At 40.7% G+C, this 14,281-nt stretch overlaps 1 protein-coding gene across 10 annotated transcripts in view; it reads left to right on the top strand.

Moving 5' to 3' along the window:
- Window positions 1-14,281, top strand: part of LOC116330579 — a 285,981-nt gene that overhangs the window by 39,201 nt on the left and 232,499 nt on the right. The gene's annotated exons all lie outside the window — the stretch shown is intronic.

The following is a 14,281-nucleotide window of genomic DNA, read 5'->3' as shown; positions in this document are numbered from 1 at the left end:
CCATGTTAAAAAGAACGATGTTAATCTTGCTGATCGGTAGAAAAATGGTCTGCTCCACAGCGGGTCCTGATGTGAAAATGGCGAGGGTCTCAGGCTCCGAGGTTGCTTTATATAGGACGGGTGTTTCCAAAAAACAATAGAGGGTGCCGCTGTGTCTGGGGGTCGATACACCTGCAGGGCATCACCTTGATGTGAAAGTTTATAGCGCTAAACAATGAGGATGAGCTATGTTGGGTGGGGCGCACAGTTGCTGGGGCTCCAGTGTAACGGGAAAGATAGGCCTAAGGGGTTACCTTTGCTGGCTAAATGAGACAAAAAGATGGACTTAGCAACAAATAACTCATGCGCCTTGGGGACTTTGCGCTCGTGGGAATTAAAAACACATAAACCATCAGTTTGAAAGAAAGGCGTCACTGCGCCTGGGCTCTCGGGATAGTGGGGGTTTTAGAAGTGTCGCAACAGCGTTTTATTTCTATTTGTGGGATTCTTGTGCGTTAAAAACTAGCAGGCTCAGTGTCCCACTTGGAGATGATGAATCGCCTAGTGATGAGAAGCCACGTAGATCCGTAAAATGAGGTCTGATTAAACTAAACTCTTATGAACAGTCATGAAACATGAATTTTCCCATACAGAAGAAAGTGCTGTTACGTCCCCTGGTTAATGCGATTAGAGCCGTTTTTTAAATAAAATGACCTGTGAAACACCGTTAGAACCAGAAAACTTAACGTACTTAAAACACAAATTGTAACACTTTTTCTGACTAGATGTAAATTTAAAAAAGCCATTTCAGAGTTGTCATGGCAGCAGTTAAACAACTAATTGGTTTAAGAAGGCATGTCATATGGCAAAAAAAGTGGCTCCTTATTACTGCTAAAGGTCTTTGAACTTCTTTCCTTTGAAAATATTTTTCTTTGTTTTTTGCATTTTGAGCTGATTAATATCAGTCTTGTATTGTAAATCGATCTTTATGTTAGCTTTGATTTAAACTCCACTATGGAGACAGACGACCTGTATGAGGTAAATGATTCAAAGTCTTTTCATTGATTTCTCTGTGATTGTGTAACTATGGCCTCCTCCTGCCTTCAGTCAGCACAGCTGAAAGTGAAATATTAAAGCTTTTTATTGTCAGGACTCAGTGTTATACTCAGGATGAGCACACATAAAGGACACACACAGTGTCTGTATGATGTAGTTACAGTTTGTATTCAATGTGTTGCAGCTGCAGGATCATCAGCTGAAGGATTTGATGTGGAGGAAACAGAGAAAGGTCAGTGTCCAGAAAACACATCAATCAATAAATACACTCATTGATATGAAGATGAAGAAGATGAAGAAGAAGAATTACTGAATGAAACAGAACTGGATCATTTCCTCACACTTTGATAGTTTTCCATCAAATATGACTTCATGTTAACAAGTTTAATGTTGTTATTAATCCAACTTACAAGGATCATCAGAATGAAATCAAAGTATCAGTTATTTCAAAGTGTCTGATTATTAACACTGATGTTAAATCAGTCATGAATGAACCTTTTAATGTTTCTTTTCTGTCAGAGAAACACTCTGAGGATGAACGTTGGCCTGCACTGATCCACAAAGTGAGTCATGTCACATCTGTCTGACTTCAGATCATCCAGCTTTCATTTCATAAATACAGGATAGAAACAAATGATTTGAGTTTGATTGGAAAAGTCAAAGTTTGATAAGTTCAGCGTGTGCAGTGAGGTCTGTCTGCAGCAGGTCAGAAAAGTCCTGAACTTGTTAACAGAAGCAGAATAATTGTTAATCAGCTGTTTGTGATCATTGTGACAAATATGACCAATGACATCATCACCTTATGTGATGGATGATGTCATCTAAACACATCTACATTTCTAAAGTGTTGATGAGAAAACAAACAAACCTGAAAGTGAGAAATGTCACATTTATCTCATGAACATTTTCTTTGAATTTTCCAGGTAGAAACGATGGAGTCTGTTATTGAGCTGCTGCTGGAAACTCTGGCTGCTCTGAATTACCGGGAGCTAGAGGAGTTCAAGCAGACCATTGAAAAAATTCGTCATGATAAATATTACTCAGTCCTCTCATTGGTGCTGTGCAGGCGGACAGACCTGCAGGACACAGTGTTTCTGATGGTGCAGACTTACGGCCAACAGTCAGTGGAGAAGACCATGGAGGTCTTAAAGGAGATGAAGAGGACTGATCTGGCTCAGAGGCTGTCAGACTGCAGCTCACTGCCTCGAAGTAAGACAACAAAATCAAAACTCATTAAAGTCATAAAACTGAGTTTATGACATGTCTCATAAACTTCTAAGTAAAGTCTTCTTTGACTTTATGAATAATATTATTTGTAATACAGACAAAATAAAACACATCTTTAAAACATATTTTATGACTTTTCTGATAAAATATATTTAGATAAATATATAAGAATGAGACCATATTAAATAAAAATACTTTGTGAGGAGGAGTAAAAATGACTCCTTCATACTGTTTATTATTGCTGAGGAGGTTTCAGTGTAATTCTGCATATTGTCCATTTTTCCAAAGTCATATTTCCTGAATAATTGTCAATTAGTTGTTAAATGTGTTTGTCATGAGTGACTTTGAGCACTTTTCTCCTCAGAGAAACACTCTGTGGATGAACGACGCTCTGCACTGATCCACAAAGTGAGTCATGTCACATCTCTGATTCAGTACAAGACAGCAGGCTGAAAGTCAGAGTACTAAAGTATCATCAGTTCTCATGTTGAGTCATTTTTCTCATGATTTCTGCTGGATGTTTGTGACAAACTGAAGCTTCATTCAGTTTGACTTCTTCAGCAGTAATTTTCTCCAACACTAATGTCAGGATGTCTTTACCACTGAGGATGAGCTGAGGAAATGTCAGCATGTACATTTGTCCTTCAACAGGACAGAGAAATCTGAAAACATCAAACACTTTCAGATTAAACTTTATTCTACTTACAAATATTTAATAAAGAATTAAAGATAATCTGAAATCATGGAAATATTCTTTATCTATACAATTCAAGTTTATCTGCACAATATGAGAGAAAAACCGCAGCCTGTATATAAAACCGATTCTAAACCATAAAAGAAGATCATATTTTTATAGTTTCTTCACATATTCTGATAAACTGTAATAAATATAACAGCTTATGTTTAAGTAAATACATAAATAAATATGTGACCCTTAATTGTGTTTATTGTTCCAGATGGCAACAATGGCAGCTGTTAAACATCTGCTCTTAGAAACTTTGAATGATTTGAGTGACGAGGAGCTCAAGAAATTTAAGAGGCTCCTGCAGATGATTAATTCTTGGAGGGATCTGTCATATATCTCAACCAGAGCAGATATAATGAATCTGATGATGGATGAACTTGGTCAGCAGTCTGTGGAGGTGACCAGAGAAGTTTTCATGTACATGAACAGAACTGATCTGGTGCAGAAGTTATCAGACAGCAGCTCAGCATCCAGAGGTAAGACCAACATGCATGAGTGTAAACTCTGTGTCATCAAAAATGTAAATTCCAAAGAAAATCAGATCGGTCCTCTAATTTAAATGATCTGACTTACTGATATCATCAGATGATCACTGAATTTATTGGTGGTTATAAATTAGCTCTAGGTTTGAGTGTTTGTTTATTATCCACGATGGACAGATGTACTCGGTCTCTGTGTGACTACTTCAACATTAAGATGGATCATTTTACTGCATGTTTTGTCATTTTTTTCCATTCAAATCATCTGTGTCTTCTGAAGGCTGATTCTACTTGGATGTGTGACGATGTTTGAATCCTCAGAGTTGATTGTAAATGTCTTTCCTCCTCAGAGAAACACTCTGTGGATGAACATGGAGCTGCACTGTTGAAGAGAGTGAGTGTGACTTTAACTCAGCTTTCATTCAGTAGATTCAGGCTGTAAATCATCCTCATCTTGAACATTATACATGATGAAACAGACAAAGCATCTTTGAAACTGGATGCTTCTCACAGTGTTAATGTGGCGCCGGTGTGTATGGCTGGCCGTCTCCGACTCTGCTTTCGACCCCTCCTTTTTATGTATTTATGTGTGTCTATTTCTTCATTCTGAGTCAGTGTGTGTGTAGATGTGTGTGTGTGTTCATCACTTTCCTGTTCCGGTGTCTTGGGCAAACCACGGCCTGAAGCGTGCCCTGGGGTCCTGCCCTCCTCCTTTTCAGTCTGTTTGTGACCATTGCTGCTGCTGCTGCTCAAAGTTCTGTCCATCCTGGTTCTGGCCCCAATTGGGCCATTCCTTTCTCCAGTGTCCATGTTTGCCGCAGGTGAAACCTGCATCATCTTCTGTATTTTGTCCGTTCTGAGGTGCCTTTTGACCTCAGTAGCTCCTTCTGTTTCGGTCACGCCCTTTTTTCTGCTGCCTGATCATGCGTGTTGGTCCGTCACTGCCCTGCACAGTGTTAATGCAGAGTTATCAAGGTCAGCATTCTGTTGCTCGGCCTCATTTTTCATTCGGGCTTAATGGGCGTCTTGTCACAGCTCTGTCAGCTGAAGCTGTCTGGGAATTTTCCCCCGTGTAGTGAAACGGGCCTTAGGTTTAGCGCTCTCCGTCTCTGCTGCATAAGATCACTTTCCTGCAGCACTGTTGACATTTTCAGGTTGTTGTTGTGGGTCCAGCTGCTGCGGCATTTGGTCAGGGTCACGTCAAAGATGGTAGAGGGGAGAGCAGGAGTCCAGGTCAGCCTCAGCTTCCAGGGCTGGTGAAGCAGCCTGTAATCAAGCATAAAAACAAAAAACAAAACAAAAACAGACGAACAGGAAAATGATGTTGTGTCGGCTGTGTCACAAGGAGAGGGGAGAAACACCGGGCCAGGCCCTGTGTCAGTCTTCTCCCCCCCCCCCCTTTCTTTTTTTTTCTCACGATATAATCACTCATAGCCCACCAAGTTGACAGGACAACACAGTTACATGTTTAAATTCTTAAGATCATGTTTAAACTCACAAAAGAGAATTTTCCTTCCTTCAATAATCACTTGTGTTGTTCAATCAGCAGAAAACATCTCACAATTTGACTCTCTTAACCACTAAATTTGCTATTTCCTCACTGGTTGGTCATACCGGTCTCTTTATTTTCTTTGAAGTTAAGTTGTTGTCCTGCAACCCAGAGAGTTTATTTGTTAGTAATGGATAAACTTCACCATTTAACAACACGTGTATGTTAAATTTCCCTGCTTCAAACTTGCTGAAAAATCTTCACATGTTCATGAGTGTAAGCTGCTTTTCATTGCATGTGTGTGCGTGTGTAGGCTGTTTAATTTTATGTGTGATCAGTGAAGCTGCAGATCCAGCAAAGCTTCTCTCTGCCTTTGCTTTTTTTTTTTTTTTTTTTAAACAAGGCGTTTCCTTAAAAGGAGCCTTTCTCTCACATTTCTCTGCTTGTGTGTGTTTTTGTTTCACCTTTTGTTGCGATGCTCCGGACACTTCCCAACCTCCACAAGTCCGTTGGCGCCAAATTTCAACCCAATTTCATGTGCTCTTAAAACTTAAATTTCTCCTGTAATTCTCTCATCACTCCTGTCTATCTCTATGTGGCTCCAAATTACCCTCTTTACTCTCTTCTTCTTCTCTTCTTTTCCTTTTTTCTTTTTGTTTTGTTTTTTACACACTCGTCAGGGGACAGGCACAAAACAATCAACAATTTCTACCACTGAAGCGAGTGATTCAACCTTTTTTCCTAATATAGAACTCAACCTTTGATCTCAAAATATCTTCTTGTTCTATTCCAGAATAAATGTAAACCTGTGATTACACAGCGGTTTCAGTGTTATTCTGTAGCTAATGCGGGAGTCCTCAGTTCCCAGGTTGCCACCTCAGCTAACCAGACGCCGTTGGACCTGCCTCTGCGTCCACAGAACAGGGGGGGTTGCCACACCATGAACAAGCTTTTTAGGGATTCCACTCCCAAGGTTGCTACCCTAGTTACCTCCGGGCCGCGTCCGATCTACCTGTTGGGAAACCACTCCCGGAACTAATCCACGAGGTCCACTAGGCGTCAACCTTTGATCTTTTATATTTTAAGATCTAGTGCCTTCAAATTCACACATCAACCGTCACTGTCACCATGTTCATATTTCACACACTGAAACACACAGCGCGTGTCTCACACGCAGAAACACACACAGAAACCTCTGAGCTCAACTTGAAAATAATTTAAAGTGTTTCTGCACCAACAGCCAGTCTCTATTTCACCTCTATTTCATGTGCTGAACTTTGGCCGTAACTTAGAAATTTTTCGCAGTTTCTTGCCACAAAGGCCAGTCATGGACAAAGTTAAATGTGGAATTTCATGTGGGCTGCAACTCGAGTCTCAACGTAGAATGTTTTTAGTTTCTTGCTAGAGCCAGTCCCTATGTCACACTGGAATTCAGCCTCAACTATGATGTTCTGTTTTCTTGCGCCGAAAACCAGACACCGACAAAATTTAATGTGAAAATACGTGTAACTTAGCGAACAGATTAATTTAGAATGTCAAATATGCACATTTCGGTATTTATATTACAACAGGCTGTGCTTACCTTTCTATTTTGTTGGACCGGTCCTCTGCTCGCCTCACGCTCTCACCACAGGTCAAATCTGCCTTCCTCAGCACACCAAAGATCCGGGTCACGGCACCAAGTTGTTAAATTCTCCCAATTCTTTCATCTTTGGGCTGAAGGAAGGACAACACTCGGTGTATAAATGCTCAATCAACAATCATTTTATTCCATACAACACTTTTGAGCATAAACCATCCGGAGGGGAGATGAGCGCGGGAGGGTGTCCGCCTGATCTCAACGTGTCTGAGCATTTCTCACATTCTTATAGCTTCAGTCCCCCTCCACCTAGTCATAAAACCTAAACATTCACATTCTTTCTCTCTCTGTGAGCTTAAGTTATGACCTTGGCTTCCTTTGCAGTATGTTCTGTTCTCTTTGTAATCAGAAAAATAAGGCCATGATTCTCTGAAAACAGTATTTCTTATAAATCAGCAGTATCATGCATCATAAAATAATAACCTTCATTCACAATAAATCAGCAGTCTAATGTCCAGCCTGTTCTAAAAAAAAAACCTAATCTTGATCATAACGACCTTGCAAATTACAGGCCGATTTCCAAACTTCCATTCTTGTCTAAAACATTGGAGAAAATAGTCCTCTCACAGATGCATGCCTACTTGGATGCAAATAATATCAGCGACAAATTCCAGTCTGGCTTTAAACCACTCCATAGCACCGAAACAGTGCTGCTGAGAGTCCTAAATGACCTTCTCTTATTTGCTGACTCAGGGTGCTCTACAGTCTTAGTTTTATTGGACTTGACTTCTGCCTTTGATATGGTGGACCATAATATCCTCCTATCGAGGCTTGGACATACAGTCGTGGCCAAAAGTTTTGAGAATCACATAAATACTGGAAATTGGAAAAGTTGTAATAATAAAATAAAAAGTTGTTATAATAGCAATTTGCATACACTCCAGAATGTTATGAAGAGTGATCAGATGAATTGCATAGTCCTTCTTTGCCATGAAAATTAACTTAATCCCCAAAAAACCTTTCCACTGCGTTTCACTGCTGTCATTAAAGGACCTGCTGAGATCATTTCAGTAATCGTCTTTTTAACTTAGGTGAGAATGTTGACGAGCACAAGGCTGAAGATCATTATGTCAGGCGGATTGGGTTAGAATGGCAGACTTGACATGTTAAAAGGAGGGTGATGCTTGAAATCATTGGTCTTCCATTGTTAACCATGGTGACCTGCAAGGAAACGCATGCAGCCATCATTGCGTTGCATAAAAATGGCTTCACAGGCAAGGATATTGTGGCTACTAAGATTGCACCTACATCAACAATTTATAGGATCATCAAGAACTTCAAGGAAAGTTCTTGTTAAGAAGGCTTCAGGCCATCCAAGAAAGTCCAGCAAGCGCCAGGATCGTCTCCTAAAGAGGATTCAGCTGCGGGATCGGAGTGCCACCAGTGCAGAGCTTGCTCAGGAATGGCAGCAGGCAGGTGTGAGCGCATCTGCACGCACATTGAGGCGAAGACTTTTGGAAGATAGCCTGGTGTCAAGAAGGGCAGTAAAGAAGCCACTTCTCTCCAAAAAAGAGAAAACCATCAGGGACAGATTGATCTTCTGCAGAAAGTATGGTGAATGGACTGCTGAGGACTGGGGCAAAGTCATATTCTCCAATGAAGCCTCTTTCCGATTGTTTGGGGCATCTGGAAAAAGGCTTGTCCGGAAAAGAAAAGGTGAGCGCTACCATCAGTCCTGTGTCATGCCAACAGTGAAGTATCCTGAAACCATTCATGTGTGGGGTTGCTTCTCATCCAAGGGAGTGGGCTCACTCACAATTTTGCCCCAAAACACAGCCATGAATACAGAATGGTACCAAAATACCCTCCAACAGCAACTTCTTCCAATAATCCAACAACAGTTTGGTGGAGAACAATGCATTTTCCAGCACGATGGAGCACCGTGCCATAAGGCAAAAGTGATAACTAAGTGGCTCGGGGACCACAACATCGAAATTTTGGTTCCATGGCCTGGAAACTCCCCAGATCTTAATCCCATTGAGAACTTGTGGTCAATCCTCAAGAGGCGGGTGGACAAACAAAAACCCACTAATTCTGACAAACTCCAAGACGTGATTATAAAAGAATGGGATGCCATCAGTCAGGATTTGGCCCAGAAGTTGATTGAGAGCATGCCCAGTTGAATTGCAGAGGTCCTGAAAAAGAAGGGCCAACACTGCAAATACTGACCCTTTGTATAAATGTCATGTAATTGTCGATAAAAGCCTTTGTAAAGTGCTTGTAATTATATTTCAGTACATCACAGAAACAACTGAAACAAACATCTAAAAGCAGTTTAGCAGCAAACCTTGTGAAAACTTATATTTGTGTCATTCTCAAAACTTTTGGCCACGACTGTATGGTGGGCATAGGGGGTAATGCCCTTAGCTGTTTTAGATCGTATCTATCGGATAGGTCTTACTCCGTCACCATGGGTGGCTGCTCTTCCTCTGTTGCCTCCCTCTACTGTGGTTATCCCCAGGGATCCGTGTTGGGCCCTATGTTGTTTTCATTGTATATGCTGCCCCTGGGCTCTATCTTTGAGAAGTATAATATCTTCTATCACTTTTATGCTGACGATAATGAGATTTACCTTCGACTGACTGATGACATTTCATCGTCATTACACTGTCTGCTAGAGTGCTTGAGAGAGGTCAAAGATTGGCTGTCTGGTAACTCTCTTATATTGAACGAGATGAAAACAGAAATCGTGCTGTTCAACAACCATATTTCACGGGGCCAATTTGCTGATACTCTTGGACCCCTTGCCGCCTTTCTTTCTGGCACTGATAGCAACCTAGGTGTCCTCTTTGACAGCTCCTTTAAGTTTGACAAACAAGTATCCTCTGTAGTTAAATCTAGTTTCTACCAACTGCGTCAAATCTCCAAGGCCAAGCACTACATACCACACAAGGACCTTGAGAATCTTATCCATGCTTTTGTGACCACTAGATTAGACTACTGTAATTCCCTTTACTTTGGTCTCCACTCCGCCCTTCTTCAAAGATTGCAGCTTGTCCAGAATGCTGCGGCACGCATTCTGACTGGAACCGCAAGGTTTGCCTCTATTACCACAGTCCTTGCTGACCTGCATTGGCTCTCTGTCAAATACCGCTTTGAGTTTAAAATTCTGTTGCTTACCTTTAAAAACATAAACAATGCTGTGCCATGCTACCTCATTGAACTCCTTAGTCCATATACCCCTAGGAGAGCCCTAAGATCATCAGGACAATTACTCTTAGTGCAGCCTAGATCCCGGCTAAAGACCAGAGGTGACCGTGCTTTTGCCCTGGCAGCCCCTAACCTCTGGAACAATCTTCCTGCTGCTATTCGTGCATCTGATTCCAACTATTCATTTAAATCTCAGTTAAAAACTTACCTGTTTGACTGAGCGTTTTCAGTTAGTTAGTGCAAATTCCCTATATTTTACTCTTATGTTATTTATCTTCTACTAATGTTCCACTGTATAAATACCCCCACCTTATGTTTATGAATACTCAGTAATTTTATCTTCTAAACTATGCTCTAATGTTTTATTTCTTATTTAGTCTGTACTTTTTGGGGGGTTTGTACTCTGTTATAGCCTTTTATCTTATATCTTATGTTTTAACCTTGTTGTGAAGCACTTTGGTGTACCTTCGGTTTTAAGTGTGCTATATAAATAAAGTTGTATTGTATTGTAATAATGTTTCCACTGATGACAGAGTGAAGGATCTACTACTGAAGATAAAACCTGAAAATGACATCTTTAGATTTTTCTTGGTCTTTAAAAGCCTTAAAAGGGTTATAATATTATAGTTTACACACTCGTTTGGCTTTTCTAATGTTTTGAAACAAAATCAGAAAAACTTAAAAAAAACTTTATTTTAGAAAAATAACCTTAATGTTTTAGTCCTGATGAAGGGGAAATTTTATTTTCCTATGATACTAAAGTTTTGCAGACACAAAACATAAGACATAAAAACAGTTCATGAAGACAGTGAGGTAAACATCATCAGTATCACAGATGTTACCTTAAATAATCATTCTAAATATTATTAATATTCATGAAGTTGTGTTTTTTTTTCTATAAATATTTGATATTTCTACTAAAGTTACACTGAGGAAATTCAGTGATGGAAATCTTTAAATCGTTTAACAGAGATATTATACCGTAACTTAATAAATTATTTGGGTTTTTCAGGAAGAAGAACTGGAAACTGTTAGACAGACTCTCTTGGAAACACTGAATGATTTCAGTCAAAAGGATCTCAAGAACTTCAAGCAGTTGGTCCCATTCACGTGCTTTAAGATGGGCCTGCCACAAATACAGATGAATGCAAACAGGACAGAAGACGTTGTGGATCTGATGGTGGATAAACTTGGTCAGCAGTCTGTGGAGGTGACCATGGAGGTTTTAACAGACATGAACAGACCTGATCTGGTGCTGAGGCTGTCAGAGAGCAGCTCAGGTAAGACCAATGAAAGTTTAATACAGTGGTCCCTCGCTATATGGCGGTTCACTTTTCGTGGCCTCGCTGTTTCGCAGATTTTTTTTTCGTGCTATTTTGCTTCTTCTTTTTTTTTGCAGCGCATTGTGTTCTGCATCCTGATCAGCTGTAGATCATTGTCAATCAATCTCGTGCCGTGTCTCCTGTACAGTACAGAATGCATTTAGCTTGTCAAATTTATATAAATCTTCGATCGCTAGCAGTGTGACTCTGAAGTGCTGTACTGTATGTTTGTAAGTTTTCTCCCCAACAAACACAACAATGTCGACGAAACGTTTTCCACCATCAAAGCCACCGAAAAGGCAGAGGAAGATGCTAACCATCGCACAAAAAGTTGGACTTCTGGACATGCTAAAGTGCTAAGTCAAACTTTACTCAACTCTTCAACTGCTTCCTCTACTTCTGTACCATTGATTCATTAATGTTGAATTCTCTGGCAGCTGCTCTATTCCCATGTTCTGGACCTGAAAACAGGGTTTGATCTTTGGTTTCATTCTACAGGGTGGGCCATTTATATAGATACACCGTAATAACATGGGAATGGTTGGTGATATTAAAGTCCTGTTTGTGGCACGATAGTATATGTTAGGGGGCAAACTCCCCAAGATGGGTGGTGACCATGATGGCCATTTAGAAGTCGGCCATCTTGGATACAACTTTTGTTTTTTCAATAGGAAGAGGGCCATATGACCAATGTTCCCTCTAAGCTGCGCACGTGCGCAATTGCGCACTGCTGGCACGGTCTCTGCGCACAGAAAATCTGCGTTGTGCACAAAAAAAAATCTAACCTGAATTGAAATTAAAATTATAACTTCAACAATTCTGTTCTGCAGTGTTAGTCAGTGAGTGACTCTCTGCTCCTGTATGGGATTAGAACGATGCCACCTTATCCCATAGTCCAGCCAATGATGCAATTCACATTCGTATATACGCAGCCAATCAACGTGGTTGACAGGCTATGACAGCGTCCTTATGTGCCGACACCGGTGTTTTAGCTAGCAAAGCGGCGTGGCTGATGTGGAGTGAAGCCACGTTAATGACAACGTGTACAACCATTGGAGATGTGAGCAGGACAGACGGAACAACTGACGGGAAAAGTGTGGACTTTATACCAGTTTTTAAATTGTGTTGATCGGCCACGTAAAACCAGAGTTATGATAAAAATATCTGCAATGTTTGGTTTTCTTCCTGAATACTATCATTGTTTATATTTACTGCGGGAAGAAACGGTAAAAAAACGGCGTTTTATAAGGAAAACGCTCGAAAGCGCTCTCGGCCTGTGAGCAAAAACAAAACCAACCCCCACCCCCTCCTATCGGTTGAAAAAAGTACCGTGTCGACCAATCAAAAAATGATATGGCAACGTGGCATCTAGTTGTTAAGACACGGGGGGAAGTTTTAGGAGTGACGACGGTGCTTTGAGATGTGAGAGATTTGCGACGCTTAGCGAAAATCTTGTGTAGTTAGTGTGTAGTTAGTGTGTAGTGTAGTCAATAGTTTTGTTGTGTGTGTCAGAACAATGAGGCGGCTGCTGAATGTTACAGGTGTTACAGCAGTGATACAGCTCCTGTTGTCAGGCCTGCAGGTATCAGGCTGGTGTTCTCCTTTATCTCATAGTGGACAGAAATTATTTTTGGAGTGGCACAAATAATTTGTGTGGCATCAAATTTGATGCAGAACAGCTGATTGTTCTGTAAATAGTTTGAAATGTTCATTTAAAAACACCTTGGCTGTATTTAAAAAAAAAAGCTGCAAAAAACTTTGTTGTTTGCCAAACTGAGTTACTTTTTTGAAAAAGTAACTATATAATTAATTGCCCAGCATTGGTCATTATATACTGTATTTTGAAGACAGAGAGTTACAGACTCTCTCCCAGACCACAGACTCATAATACAAGTCAGAGCTTTATGAAAAAAAAGAAAAGAAAGTTGTGTTTTCAAAATTGGAGTTCAAGTTATTTTTACTTCCAATAGTGTTAACATACTACACAGGTCATGAACAGGATTTTTTTACATTTTCATTGTAAGTGGGATAAAGCAGTTAATTAAAAGTAGTCTACCATAAATGTAAATGCTGTAATTTGATTATTTTAATAAATCATGTAACTTGGATGGATTCAATGCTGGCGTGACCACAGTGCACACGTCTGATGTCGCTCACAGTGGTCCAAGGGACGCTCAGGGAGTTTGTGTGTTCGCTCAGACACATGAAAAATTAGAGGGAACATTGCATATGACACGTCAAACTTATTGGTAATGTCACAAGAGAAACAATGGTGTGCTTGGTTTCAACGTAACTTTATTCTTTCATGAGTTATTTACAAGTTTCTGACCACTTATAAAATGTGTTCAATGTGCTGCCCATTGTGTTGGATTGTCAATGCAACCCTCTTCTCCCACTCTTCACACACTGATAGCAACACCGCAGGAGAAATGCCAGCACAGGCATCCAGTAGCCGTAGTTTCAGGTGCTGCACATCTCGTATCTTCACACCATAGACAATTGCCTTCAGATGACCCCAAAGATAAAAGTCTAAGGGGGTCAGATCGGGAGACCTTGGGGGCCATTCAACTGGCCCATGACGACCAATCCACTTTCCAGGAAACTGTTCATCTAGGAATGCTCGGACCTGGCACCCATAATGTGGTGGTGCACCATCTTGCTGGAAAAACTCAGGGGGACGTGCCAGCTTCAGTGCATAAAGAAGGAAACACATCATCATGTAGCAATTTCAAATATCCAGTGGCCTTGAGGTTTCCATTGATGAAGAATGGACCCACTATCGTTGTACCCCATATACCACACCAAACCATCACTTTTGTTGTTCCAACAGTCTTGGAGGATCCATCCAATGTGGGTTAGTGTCAGACCAATAGCGGTGGTTTTGTTTGTTAACTTCACCATTCACATAAAAGTTTGCCTCATCACTGAACAAAATCTTCTCGTGAACTGAGGGTCCTGTTCCAATTTTGTTTTGCCCATTCTGCAAATTCTGTGCGCCGATCTGGGTCATCCTCATTGAGATGCTGCAGTAGCTGGAGTTTGTAAGGGTGCCATTTGTGAGTAGCTAATATCCGCCAAGGATGTTCGACTAATGCCACTCTCCAGTGACATGTGGCGAGTGCTACGCTGTGGGCTCTTGCTGAATGAAGCTAGGACAGCCACTGATGTTTCTTCATTAGTGACAGTTTTCTTGCA

Source organism: Oreochromis aureus, linkage group 11 (assembly GCF_013358895.1).
Source record: "Oreochromis aureus strain Israel breed Guangdong linkage group 11, ZZ_aureus, whole genome shotgun sequence".
Taxonomy (NCBI): Eukaryota; Metazoa; Chordata; class Actinopteri; order Cichliformes; family Cichlidae; genus Oreochromis; species Oreochromis aureus.
This window is presented reverse-complemented; position numbering and strand designations above follow the sequence as displayed.